At 37.0% G+C, this 14,814-nt stretch overlaps 1 protein-coding gene and 1 long non-coding RNA gene across 2 annotated transcripts in view; both read left to right on the forward strand.

The window, feature by feature from the left end:
• The window catches only part of coro1ca (coronin, actin binding protein, 1Ca), a 97,307-nt gene that overhangs the window by 5,250 nt on the left and 77,243 nt on the right, over positions 1-14,814 (forward strand).
• On the forward strand, positions 7,000-10,094 carry LOC141385795 (uncharacterized). The gene is made up of 2 exons (XR_012406796.1): positions 7,000-7,525; positions 7,603-10,094. It is a non-coding gene; the product is annotated as an uncharacterized lncRNA (long non-coding RNA).

A 14,814-nucleotide genomic window follows, 5' to 3' on the forward strand; every position in this document is an offset into this window, starting at 1 on the left:
GCCTCGAAAACATCATTATATGAAGACAAAAATGACATTTTTAGGTGAATTATACCTTATAAATACATTATGTGACTCTTTCAACATCATTTGGAGGTGTCAGTGTCACTGAGCAACGTATGTGAAACAATAAACAGACTCGTGCGGCCGCCTTTTTTTCTCTCCTGAACTTGAAAATCATAGAATCATAGAAATGCTGGATTAAGATCGTCTAGGGGGTCGAATCGAGATTGCGATCTTTTAACGATTAATTGTGCAGCTCTACTATGTGTCTTCAATTGCTGAAAAACAGAACCCGCTTTGCGCTTTTGATTTTTAGTTCTAGATGGATTATTTGTTTATAGGATATTAAGCAGCTATATTAAGTATTTATGTTTCAAATTCACAGATTTTAAAATTTGACCATACGTGTTTGTTAAATCCTTTTGTATTCACAAATATTCACATTCAGGGCCTTTGAATCCCTTTTCCAGTTTGTGTTATTAGTTTAAAGGAATAATAATTTGAATGCCAAAATATAAAAAAATATATAATAAATCTTTTACATATTATTATTATTATTATTTATATTATTAATATTAAATTGGCAAACTTTGAGTAGTTTTTTTTTTTATAGAAAAGTGTTTGTCATTTCTTTAAGCCATGCTTGATTGGTATATTAGTCATGAAACTTCATATTCATAGTAGGGCTGCACAATATATAGTTTCAGCATCGATATTGCAATGTGCGCATCTGCAATACTTGCATCACAAGATATGCAATGTTGAGTCTGAATTATAGTTGACCAGGAGCTACAGAATTGTGTTTAATTATTGTATTTATATGGAATGCAACATTTATGAAAAAAAAAATGTTTCTAGTCCAAATTTCAACATTTCAAATTGAAAAAGGGGATTCGAGTGTCAGACGTGAAAGTGTGTTGTGGGACTACTATACAGGAGTTATTATTAGGGATTAGGGTTGTAACGGTATGAATTTTTCACGGTATGATAATCGTCTAAAACAATACCACGGTTTGACGGTTTCGCGGTATACGGTATGTTACAAAATAATGGAACAGTGAAGCAAATTTGACTTTTTCCAAATAATATATTTTTAGTTACTATAAACAACACCACTTACAATGAACAAATAAAAATAAGAAAATAATAAATAATGTGTCAAAGTCCAAATAAAGTCCAAATAAACATGGTGCAAATCCTCAGTAAAAAATAGATATAAATATTTACTATACTATAAATAGTTACATAACGAAACTAGATTCAATATGGAACATCCCTAGATTTTATGTGCCAGCAAGGATATGGTTGTCTATGGATTTGGATATGGTTGTCTGCAATGCAGACAAACAGCTGCATCTTCATTTGCGTCTTTTGAAAACAGCAAGAGCAGCAGTTCATCTTTGCTGTGTCACTGTTTTGTCATGTTTCTGTGCTGCTGTGCATGCAAAAGTACTTAGTATGAGAATTATTTCATGCAAAACTTTTTTTTTTGCGTTTTATTTAGCCGCGCATAAATGTATGCCTTTCTCTCATTCCGTGTTGTTCAAAAAGCTTGGTCCACAAACAAAAGCGAAACCTATGCTTATTGGTTGTGATATAGCGAGTTTGAACCAATCTGGGCATGGAGGAGGGATAATGCATCAATGTATCATGTCTGATTTGTCCGGAGACACAGTGACGAGCGTTTCTTTGTCAAATCAGCGTTGTCAAATTTTGATGACGTAACCGCACTGATTCCGGAGCCTCTGAAAGTCCGCGAATGTTATGTGATACAGCACTGGAAAGCTGAGATTCTCTTCTTTATGCCAATCTTTGAATTGTATGAATCGGATCAGCGGATCAAAAGTTATTAAACATTTAAGAGCAATACTTATTTTTAGCCGCGGGCGGCTGTCTCGGTCTTTAAGGGTTAAAACCGTTGATATGCAATTGTTCATGGTATGATAATCGTGCACGTTCAAATCGTGGTAAACCGTCATACCGGTATATTGTTACAACCCTATTAGGGATTATAGATGGTGAAATTTAGCTGTTTTTATTTTCGTGTTTTTTTTTTTTTTGTTTTATTTGTTTTTTAAGCATGTTGGTAAAACATGTATGCAGTTATGAATGTATTAAAACATGTGCCTGACTGTTTCGTAATAATTCGTAATAATAACAAAAAAAATAATAATTTGTGCATCTCTCTACTTCTGTGTGCAGCCATGCTGCAGTAGTGGCTAGTGCATTCTAAGAAACGTTCATATCCCTTGGTTTAGAGTGTGGTCCTGAAATTCTCTGTGTTAAGGGGTATCTAGGCTTCCCCTTAGCCCTAGGCCTTCAAGCTAAAGAGAATTGGGATGGGGGAAGGGCTAAGGGGTAGAGTTTGGTTTAGACCTTGGGGCGCAATTATTCTGTAGGAATTATGAGGTTTGCTAAAGGTGCAGGTCTCATGCAGTAAGGGGTTTGCGTCTTTAATAATCTACAACAGTTTGCGTTCATTGAACAGTCAGGATGATTAATAAATCTATAGGAAACAGTCCCTTTAAAGTCACATCTCATCTTTAGTTTCGGGCTCAGGCACGCTTTGCACTCACACTAGAGCAGAGCCCGATTCATAGCACTCACACTTTTCAAACGATCCGGGAAATGTGCCTGGGCACAGTTCACATATAGCAATGTGCGAGAACGCCCTTAGACTCCGCATAAAACTGTCCAATTTTTTCCAATATCGTGCAGCCCTAACTCATGTTTTTTTGTTTACTTACCTTTTATATTCACAGACACTAAACCGTATTGTTGTTTGATTAGGTGTGCAACATTACTTTTTTAATCTAAAACTTGTCTAATTTTGTGATATTCATCATGACGCACCTAATTCAGTTTTATGACTGGAATCCACTATTCCGTCCTTCTTGTTCTGCATTGCAGAAATCACTTTAGTTTTTCCATTTAATAACTAGTGTCTGACTTAAAGATTTTTCCAGGATAAATCCCACTATTTGTTGAATAGGCTAGTGTTTCTTTAATAAAAACTGAAAGCAATGGCAGATATTCTTGCGCATTCCACCAGGAATTTGTTACGAAATGCAGAGGAATCATAGCAGGAATTCCATTACAGTCGCCATCTTTGGCCCTGGAGCAGGAAGAGGATTCAGATGGTGTCACTGTCACTCTTTTTGTATTGCCACTGACAAACAGCAGGAACAGTCAGAGTTGCCTGTGGCTCATCAGGTGGTTTTTCTGCAGATGACTATGCATTTGCAATTGGAAGCAACTTTCAGATATCCAAAAAGACACCAAGCATTATGCTGTTGTGTTCTTACTGTATTGCCACATATCACTTATTTGCGTGGATGAAACATTGGCTTCCATTTGCATATCTAAACCACTGATTGGGAAATGTGAATATGGGCATACTCAGATTTAAACAAGTTGCCAAGAAGGTGTGGGATTTATATTGCAAGCATGGTAAGAACAGGGAGAAATAACAAATCCTGTAGATGTCCTTTGTCTATCTGACAAATAACGTAAATGCAGCTCTGGGTCTGTCTAAAGGATTCTGTATCTCAAAAAGACTGAATGAACTTACTGAAATGCCTGAGGGAACAGAAACTCGCTGTCACTGGTTACACGGAGCGATGAACCACACCCTGTCTGGACGAGGAAGGAAACTGCATTATCTGTCAACATAGCATGGTTCAGTTCAAGCTAATAAACCTTGGTTTAGGTTTAATCCACTGTTGAATTGTCTCGGTCAAGGATTTCGCGAAGCAAGCCTCTTCTGCACGGTGAACGATAACATTATTTGTGTAAATTACTTGTGGCCTAATGAGGATTGTGCAATTCATAACAAGTCATAGTATAAAACCTAGCATAAACATAGCTTTGGGGTCACATTTGTTTGCTTTTGAAAGCAGTTTCTTAAAGCCCCAATATATTTGCTTCAAAGTTCTTTTTCATTTTTAAAGGTAAAATCAGATTATAAAAACTAATCAGCAGTATACTGTTGTTATATATTCCTATAATCAGCAGTGATCTGATTGATATTTAAAAGTCTCTTTTTACACTTTTCTCATGAGAACAAAATAAGCATACAGCTAAAAATACAGTAGAGAGAACATCAGTTAAGAACACATCAGATTAAGGTGATAATCTTGTTTGCACAAGATTTACAAAGTTCAATACTTTAGCAAAGTAGAGATGTATGATATTTATTTAAAAAATACTTTGTGTAATAGGTCCCACTTTATATTAAGTTGCATTAACTAATATGTACTTACAGAGGAATTAATAGTTTGTTACAATGTACTTATTGTGTAAATACATGTATTTACTGTGTACTTATGCTTGATTAAATACATGTATGTAATTACATCTGTAATTAACTTTTGTAATTACATTTGTAAATACACTGTTGACCTTCTCTTACACCTTAACCCACCCTTAAACCTACCCATGCCACCAAACCTGTCTATAACCCAACCTCTATCCCAACTCAAAAGCACCGCAAGTGTTCTCAAATACATTATTAACACAGTAAGTACATTGTATTTAAATTTTGATATAAGTACATAGTAGTTAAGGACACTTAATATACCGTATAATTTATTTCTTTACTGGATGTCAGACCTAAATGGACTGAAAGGAGAAAATCAATTGGAGAAGTTCTTCTTGTCAAAGTAGATGGAACGATCCACACCCACTGATTATATCAAAGCCACAGTCCACTGATAACTCGGACCTCTGGCTGAAGCAAGCTTTTCCAAAAAGTTTGTTTGGACGCTTTATCAAACTCCTGAAACGAACACACAACAAATGTTGTTTTACTCTGATTTTGTTCAAAATGATGAAAGGAGTAATATCCTGAAGGAAAGGTTAACCATCTAGTAAACCCTGTAGTCTGGGTGGATAGATTTGTCCCCCCCTAAAAAAAAAAGGGAAAAAAAGAGAAAAAAGACAGCCGTGAAACCTAACCTGCTTTGTATTTTTTGTAGGAAACACAGTTTAGATCTGTTTAGGGTAAGTGGTGTGCGAGTTATTGCTGTCAGTCTAACACTGAATGTGTCAGGAATATCAAAACAAAACCAACTTAGCTCTGCTCTTTTAGCGCCCCTCACACAGCTTGATCCATGCTGGCATTTCTCCTCTTGGGTTTTTGGTTTTGAAAAGGGAAAAAAATTCCACTATCCCGTCCAAACTTTAAGGATACCAGGTATCAGATTTGCACAATCCATATGCACCCGCTCGAAAGTTTAACAGAGCCCCTGCGCGTAGCTACAGTTGCTAAGCCCTGATTGGTGGGTGGCGGTTTTTAGGTGTGGCTTAGCGAAGGGTCAATTATCAAAGCAGTAACTATGTTTAAAACAGCGCTCATAGCTTTTGGGAAAATTGCAATACAATCAAATTAGTCAGTCAGAGTGTTTTATAGTTTTTCAGTTGGGCTAGTTCATTTCTGGAGGACTATCAGCAGAGTTCAGCGGGTGCAGATTGTGTGCGTGTGTGTGTGTGGGCCTGCAGATAAATCATCTCAATGTATTTGGATGTCTTTCCAGTCAGCGAGCTCATTAAGCTGCAATAGAAAAATCAAACCCTAGTATGATGTCATCAGGACTGATTGGGGTGGCGCCATCCAAAACATCAGCTGCATTTCGATAAAGTTAACCTTCCTTAGGGTTTGACCTTCATAGCGGAGACGAACAACAAGTGAATGTACAATCTTACATCCTTGTTCTCATGTATGTCAGGGTCCAGGGTGTCATGATGAGCTCTGCAGGGTCTAATGAGCTTTTAGTTCTACAAGGCTGTGGCTGGCAGGAGTGAAGGGAGGGCTTGTGTTGAGAATATTTGGTAAGTGGAATTTTTAAACAGAGCCATGTATGGCGTTTTAATGGAGTCAAGTGTAAAATGGCTTTGTCTGACTACATGCAAAAACACTCTCCCTATCTTGTACACGCTTTCTTACGCTCCTGCGTTTGGAGTTGTCATACGCTCTGCTCTATCTTGTGCCTTTTCTGTGCCGGCGTTATGTCAGAGCCTAGCAATGTGTCTGGATTTTATAATAAAAGCGCAGTTGCATGGCTGGCTGCTAGAAGGGCTCACCTACCTGTATGGTAGAGATGGGTGACTGCTATGGTGGATTATTAGTGGACTAGTTATGTGGATTTACAGTATGGATTATATTTCATAAATTACTAATTTAGGCATGTATGTTTTTATAAATTTAGGCGTTTAATGTTAGACGCACACAAGTTGCAACAAACTGGGTTTTAAGTTAACACCGGTTGTGGTTAAAATCATCTGTGATGGGGTAATGGTCAATGTTAGTTCCTATAACTAAAATTTTTATTACTTCTTTTAGTTCCACAATCTAAAAATCAGGTGCTTCTGCAAATAGTTCTGATAACGTCAGTACCTTTAGGGTAGAAGCTTCCTAATAATGTTTTTTTTTCTTTGCAATTTTATGTGGATTTATGTACATCTAATTGATTTATATATTTCATAAATTATTCATTTAGGTATGTTACGTGATGAAATTGTTATATGAAATAATTCATTATTAAATTTTATCGGCTACATTTTACTCACACTGCTGTCCAAAACACGTATGTATGTGTGTATTTTAATCTAGATTAATCTCACTGTAATCTTGGAATTAATCTAGATTAAAATGGCTCATTTGAATTCTGCCAAAGGCATTCGGAATATGTGTGCTATAAATAATTACTATAAGTCTTTAAGAACGTGTTTCTCATCTTATTTCCAAAATGCATCACAAACTGCTTGAGGAACTGTTCTACTCATCATTTTCTTTTCAGCTCAGTTCCTTTATTAATCTGGGGTCGCCACAGCACAGTGAACCGCCAACTTATCCAGCAAAAGTTTTACGCAGCAGATGCACTTCCAGCTGCAACCCATCACAGGGGAAACACTTATGCACTCTCATTCACACACATACACTATGGACAATTTTAGCTTACCCAATTCACCTGTACTGCATATCTTTGGACTTGTGGGGGAAACCGAAGCACTCGGAGGAAACCCACGTGAACGCGGGGAGAACATGCAAACTTCACACAGAAATAACAACTGGCCCAGCTGGGGCTCGAACCAGCGACCTTCTCGCTGTGAGGCGACAGCACTACCTACTGAGCCACCGCGTTGCCCCAAATTTTCTACTATGATAATGAAAATAAATTATGTTCAATAAGATGTACATGGTTTCCGCTACATTCATTCTGCCATGGCGGGGTGCCACACCAAAATTCATCTTGCCACGGCTACATTACCGGTTCTCATTCAAAACATTCAGGCATTGTTGTTGTTTTTTAATAGCGGATAATAATTGCACCAAAACGCATTAAAAGGTAAGTGAATTATAACAGTGCAAGCTTTCTGTAACCGTAGTAGTGCTGTGCGCTTTTTGTTCAACCCTCAATTCCTAAAGGGCCGAAACCCTGCACAGTTTAGTTCCAACCCTGCTTCAACACACTTACCTGTAGGTTTTAAACAAGCCTGAAGGACTCAATTAGTTTGATAAGGTGTGTTTAATTAGGGTTGGAACTAAACTGTGCAGAGCTGTGGCCCTTTTGGAACTGAGTTTGACACCTGTGCTTTAAGGTGACGTGCTGACAGACTGACTGACTGACTAACAGGTGCGTGATGCGTGAGCCGTTTTACTTTACTTCAGGACGCATTAATGCCGCTCTGTAGGTCTATTGGAGACATTCATAAATATTCCTAGAAAATCGAATAAATGTTGAAGACATACTTGTTACATAAACGCACTAAATCGCTCTTCAGCAAGCAGTTTATTTCAGAGCGCACAAGAAGATCTGCACTTGAGCAGCGTATATTTATGGACGTGCAAGTATTACATAAATGCGATCTCGACTTGTCATACTGCACTCACAACATTTCTCCATTTGTTATTGAAATAACGCCTTAGGTAGTTGATAGATTTGTGTAAAAGACCTGCCGCCACAGGTGGAAAAAATCCTAGAGGAAACACTGATGTACTTGTGTTTACTGTTTATTTAGTTAAACTTGAATTTTGAACTGTAGGCCTACATAAGCTCGAAACAGCAATTTTTTTAAAATTTTTGATTACCTTAATCTGACTAAAGTCATAACTGAACTAAACAAAAATGGAATTAAGACGTGGAGTATGCATATATTAGTGGCATTATTGAAGTAAACACCACAATCAAGCTAGTACCGTCATGTAGGACTTATTCCTATATTTTCGACAAGACGCACGCGGCTGTCAGTAAAGGGTCCCACACACACACACACACACACACACACACACACACACACACACACACACACACACACATAGTGAATGCGGAAGCTTTTTTCTTTCCATTTGGTGTGCGTTATTAAATTTACACTCTCACCACTCCTTATTTGTGTCTAATACCCCAGTTTGTCACAGGGGCATGAACGAAATGTTCATGGGTCAAAGTGAAACTGCCGAACTGCAGTTAAAGTCACCCTTAATTACGGGAAGCTCATACATGAAAACACTTCATGTAAACAAATTACTTATATTATTGGTTATTAAGGCAAATAACTAGACTACAGATGTCCATGTAAACATAGTCAGTAGTATCTTCATAGTAAGTGAAAGATCCAGAAGGGCATCCTGCTGATTTGATTCAGAAGGGCACTTTTTTGTCAGACAGCTCACCGGTCAGGTATACATCCACGTTAAAATATCAAGGTGAAAGTCATCATAGCTTGCGAAGAAAAGACCCTGCTCCCAAGCCAACTTTGAGAATAGATTAACAACTTTGAGAATAGATTAATATTGTTTTCGTAAAGTCCCTTCTAGATTGCAATTATTTGATTGCAAAAACTGTGAAATCTTCTTGCAATACAAATATTTCTGTGGTGCTATTTTAAATGTATTTCTAAACTATCCCAACATTTACATGGGGATTTAACACCTGCCACTTGTGGGTGAAAATCATCTGTGGTGGGGGTAATGGTCAGTTTTAGTTCCTATAATCAAAATTGTTCTTGCTTCCTGTAGTCCACACAATTGTAAAAGCCGGTTCTTCTACAAAAGTTCTGGTAGCTCCAGTTCCTTCAGGGTGAGGGGTTCTTAATGATGTTTTTTTACATGTCTCTAGTAGCCTTGGGCTCCTTTACTACACTCTTGACACCTTTTAGAATGAAGTTGGAAGAGCGCATGTTCTCTTTTGAGTAAAGCCCACAAGTCTTCACTCTCTCTGTTTCACAATGAATCCGCTGGACCAGTGATGCCACAGTGCTGTGTTACAAGGCTTCCTTTGTGCGCTGCTGAGTTCAGGAAGTGAAGGAATCGCCTCAGATGCTTGTGGAGGCGGTATCACTCTGATTCATTGCCCAGAACTCAATGTGAAGTAAGAGTCGGCTCAATAGAGAGTTTTTTTTCTCTTCGTGGTCAAATGATAGTTTGATCAAGATCATCTTTAGTTCCCTAGTTCTGCTTTGTTTGATGCTAAACTTCTGCCGTCAGAGTATAACACTGGTTAGTCAAGCATCTTGTCTCTTTTCTGCAGCTAATGCTCATTGGAAATACATGCTTCCAGCTAGATTTCTGCAAAACGTTGGCATGTTTCTGATGACAAATTCATAAGCTCGCTGTCTACATTTTTGCGAATCTGAAATATGTTACTTGGACTGCGATTTGTTATACAGTTAATGAGAGGGCTTGTCATACATATTACCTTGCTATCGACTAACCTAAAACCTTCCATAAATCCAACCAATAGTGTTTACAAAGCAAACGTATGAGAAATTTGCATCATGGCCATGTAGTACGGGACTCTAATTCGAGCGCCTTTGTACAATCACTTTAGATCAAGATGCAGAGACGCAGTGACTAGTGTTGAGTTGTGTTGGCAATTTAGCGATTTGGAAATTGTCATAGAATGAATTCCTAAAGAGTTTCCTGTTCAACACACAATTAGATATTTTGATGTATTTTGGTCACCAAAATAGTGATGGTAGCCGTTGACTTGCAAAATCCTACTTACTTCGAAAGTAATGTATAAGGCTTTCATATAACTATTCATATAACTATAATATTATCCCAAAAATGTAGATTTTTAAAAAAAAATAAATGTCAAACATTACCTATTACCTTGCGATTGACTCACCAAAACCATTCCGTAAATCAAAACATTAGGGTTTACAAAACCAAACGTATGGGAAAATTGCATCGCGGCCATGTAGTTATGCCATAATTTTTACAATGCTTTTACCTCTTTTGTGAAACCATGCTTCACCAGATGCATTCCAAGTACAACAGCGTACAAAGTGAGCTACCGAACAAACTGACTGTGGCAAAAAATTGGTCTATGTGGTGGTGCAAACGTATATGATTACAAAGCCTAGACACTTTTACGTTTTATGGTATTTATTTGGTGTTTTGCGAAGGTCTGCATAGAAATAATCCTTTATTTATTGATAATATGTCCCTGTAAATATCATCAGTATGAAAAGGAAGAAAAGTTGTTGGCTTGATTCTGCCCCATAGGGTTAGTTTTACCAACACTGTAACATGAGCTACACTGGGTTCCACACAATTCATTTGTTTTCCCCAACACAAACAGATTAAGTTAACTTTAAATGTCTTTACAAATTTAATTTAATTGAAGATAAAACAATTAAGTTGTTCTAAAAAAAACTTAAACATTTCAACTCATTTTATATAAGTTGTTTGAACAAGCAGCAAAAATCTTTTTTTGGGTGTAGAAACTGCAGTCAAACTTATGTTGAAGTTCGATTTTGCAGTTTCACAGAAATGTAAGCTGAAGCACAGCTTTTCTGACATCTGTTCACAGGGCTACAGTAGCTAAACTGCGCTTGCAGTCAGGCATCGATGCGTCATTTAGTGTCTTGATTGCTGCAGTTATTAGCTGGTAACCAGTTCAGGATTTTAATGAAGTCATTCTTTTGACTTCATCCTCAGATGAAGCATTCCCAATGTCCCATTGGAAACATTTGTTTATGTCAGCATAAATTGCAGCTCATTTTACTATTATGTGGTGACAATGTGCAGCAAGAGGGAAAAAGATGATGCTCATTTTTATTATGAAAAGAAATGCTAGAAATAGATGTTGTTTATTGACCTGAAAAGAATTTTAAACATTTTTGCTCTATCCTCTCCATCTTTCTCTCTCTCTCGCTCTTATTTGTCTGCCAGCACATCTGTATGGCACATTGACTGGAAGCTTTTGCTACTGTCTAAAGTAAAAATTTACCCCTTGACTGACTCCGTCATTCACATTTGTTATATTAAGAAATACAATAATTAGAGGCGGCTCAGTGGTTGGCACTGTTGCAGCACAGGAAGGTCACTGGTCCGATTGCCAGCTTCTCCAGTTGCCATTTCTGTGTGGAGTTTGCATGTTCTCCTCGTGTTCGCGTGTGTTTCCTTCAGGTGTTTCGGCTCCCCCCACTGTCCAAAAACATGCAGTATAGGTGAGTTGGATCTATATTGGCTTTAGTTTATCAGTGTATGTGTAAATGTGAGAGTGTATGAGTGTTTTCCAGTACTGGATTGTGGCTGGAAGGGGATCCGCTGTGTAAAACATATGCTGGAATGGTTGGCGGTTCATTCCGCTTTGGCGACCCCTGTTAAATAAGTGAATAAGCTGAAGGAAATTGAATGAATTAATGACTTATGCACAGATGTTTACATAAGATGAGCAAACAAACCTCTGGTTATTTTTATCAGCAATATTTGCATGCGTGACATGTTGTGTTATGCAATGTTTTGATCTACTTGCATTAAATGCAAAACGGATTTTTCTATGGAAGGTTATTTGGTACGTTGATGAACATGAGGCTGTATTTGTGAGTGATTCATTGTGGTCTGTGGACAATCACTAGATCAAGATGCAGCGAGACAGTGAGTTGTGTTGACAATTTAGTGATTTGGATAATGTCGTCCTTCAGAGTATTGTCATAGAATGATTTCACAAAGAGTTTGTTGTCTTACTCTAACACAAGAGTAGATATTTTGATAAAATTTGAATTTTGAAGTAATGTATGACACTTTCATATTAGGGCTGCACGATTAATTGAAAAAAAGACTGCAATCTCGATTCAAGCCTACACGCAATGTCGCAATCTTAATTCTGCTATTCTACAATTCAATTATACATTCAAGGTCAGGAGAGAAGCGCAAAGGCAGATTCACAAGTCTTCACTGCGACATGAACAGCAAACATGTTGCTCAGCAACATGGACACCTCAGAAACTGTCACATACTGTATTTATAATGTATAATTCACCCAAAAATGTCATTTTTGTCTTAATGTAATGATGTATTCATGGCCACGAAATCACACGTGAGCTGACGCACTGTTTGTTTACTAACGGTAATGATGTCTACTTTAGTGAACCGAACCTGCATAGGCTGTGAATAACAGGTGAAAACGTTATAAATAATGTTCAGTTTGTTGCACAGAGCAATCGTTTTGGGAGCTGCGCGGGTAGTATGATTCGCATGTAGGTTTTTTTTTTTTTTCAAAGTGATGCCAGCCATGAGCCGCACTTGGCAGTGAAATTGAAACCGAAAGCTTACACAATTTAAATGATCATAATGCTTTTTAAAGTTATGATTATGCAAGCATTTGATATATTTTTGCCTTCATAGCGAACACAGTGTTGTGCATGAAAATAGATGTTTACAGTGTCAGTAACTACTTTAGCCTATAATGTTGAATATAATGCAGGAGGGAATCTGATAATGACAAATGTTTCGTTTTATCAGTGAAAAAATGATTCAATGATGTTGTCAACAACAAATGATGAGCATATGTCTCAAACATAATAATTCAACATCAGTATTATGAATAATTGTATTCTGATTTAATCACTTAACTTTGAATTAACAACCAGGACATATTTAAAGTCTGTTAATGTTCACCAGCGCAAATCTATACAATATGTAGCATTTAACCAGCAGTAGACCTACACAGATCTAATTTTACTATTGTTGTTGTTGTTGTTGTTGTTGTTGTTGTTGTTGTTGTTATACCATATGTTTGAGAAACAATATTAGCTTACTCATATTAACATTTATTTTACATGTACAGAACTGTGAGAAAATCATGATCCTCATTTTAAGCAAAAACATAAATAAAAAAATCATGATTCTCATTTTAGCCAGAATCGTGCAGCTTTATTTCTTAAATATTATGACATTATAATATATATGAGAACAATATATCAATAGTCTCAAAAATATCATTTTCATTAAAATGAGCGATGAACGTTTCAAATAAATGTCACACAAACAGAAAGCATCCCACCAAGTCTTGTATCTAAAAAATGGATGGACAATAAATAAAATTTGCAATAATTATGCAATTTTGTGACATGACAGATATGGATCCCGGATACCTGCGTAGTACTAATTGTGAATTTATTAATTTTTTTGTCAAGTAAAACTTCATCTCAGTGTTCTCAATAGTGTGCCAAACTATATATATATATATAAAAGCCTTTTTAACCTGTATAAATAAATGCAATTAATTGCAGCCTTTCACAATTATCTGATCGCATAGTTACAGGATTTACAGAGAGTTCTCAAAATCACAATAGTCGTTTTCTACTCACTAATGATAATACATTTAAAACCATAATACTAACAATTAGAAAATTTATCACGGTACCACCGGTACTCATGACAGTACTATTCAACAGTCAATGGGGTCAATTCTGTTTACCAAATTTTAAGATTATTTTATTTTTTGGTCAACCAAGCATAACGAAACATCGCTTTGGAGCCACTTAAGTGTCAGAAAATGGTTAAAAATTGGTATTGTAGGCCAGCAGCCAATTGTTCTCTTGGAAGACAAAAGGAAGCAGGTTGTGACCCTGTAACCCACCTTGCAAACTTTTATTGATTTTGAAGAAGGGTTACAATCGAACATCTTGTTTTCTTAATACCATGCGGCTGAGGATCCTAGACCAACAAACTTGTTTTCACCGCTGCTTGTTTTGGATGACAACACTTCTGGCCATCTGTAACCACTTTTGTTCATGTAGGCAGTCTACTGACATGGCTGGTGCGACCGTGTAAATTCCATCCTCGATTCTTTGTGGTATTATTTGCGCAGATTTTAATGGGTGAGGAATGCGAGAGCAAAGCCTCCTTGCTTCATTGTTCCCATTGCAGCATTCCTTGGAAAACTGTCCAGCAGCCTTTTTCTGGACATTGTCTGGAATTTTATGCATTAGTGCATTTCCAAGATTGAGCAATCTAACCCAAAACACAAGGATGGCAAAGTATACCAGCATGTTTATTAGATTGTATTTGCATTTTTTTCTTCACAATGCAATACATTCTCAGTGTCTTTGCCAGGGTTGCTTGGCTACTTCGGGTAGATTGTTTTGCACACACAAGGACACAGTTGCACACTGTTGGAGGAAAGCCTTGCTGGATGCATGACATTACTCTAGACTTGCTTGTAATGAACATGGAAACAAAGATTGGTTTATGGTCAAGCTTGATTTGGCAGTAAGCTGGCTTTCAGTGCTCATTAACCTGCCAGGAAATAATGATAGTCGCTTAAAGTAATAGCAACTCTTCACAATAAATTAGATCTGAAGTCATGTAATCTGTAACACAATTGGTGAAAAAATCCATTACTCTAAAAACATCCTGGTAATATTTACATCATGAAAATGGCAGCTGTGGTTGCCAGAAATTTACTGTAAAAAAACCTTTAATGTTTGTGCCATCACATGCGCTGCAGTGGAGTTTATGGTTGAAAAGGAGACATGAAATTGGCTATGTGGGAGTTTTTCACCGTATGAAAAAAGAGG

The sequence above is a fragment of the Danio rerio genome, chromosome 5, assembly GCF_049306965.1.
Source record: "Danio rerio strain Tuebingen ecotype United States chromosome 5, GRCz12tu, whole genome shotgun sequence".
Taxonomy (NCBI): domain Eukaryota; kingdom Metazoa; phylum Chordata; class Actinopteri; order Cypriniformes; family Danionidae; genus Danio; species Danio rerio.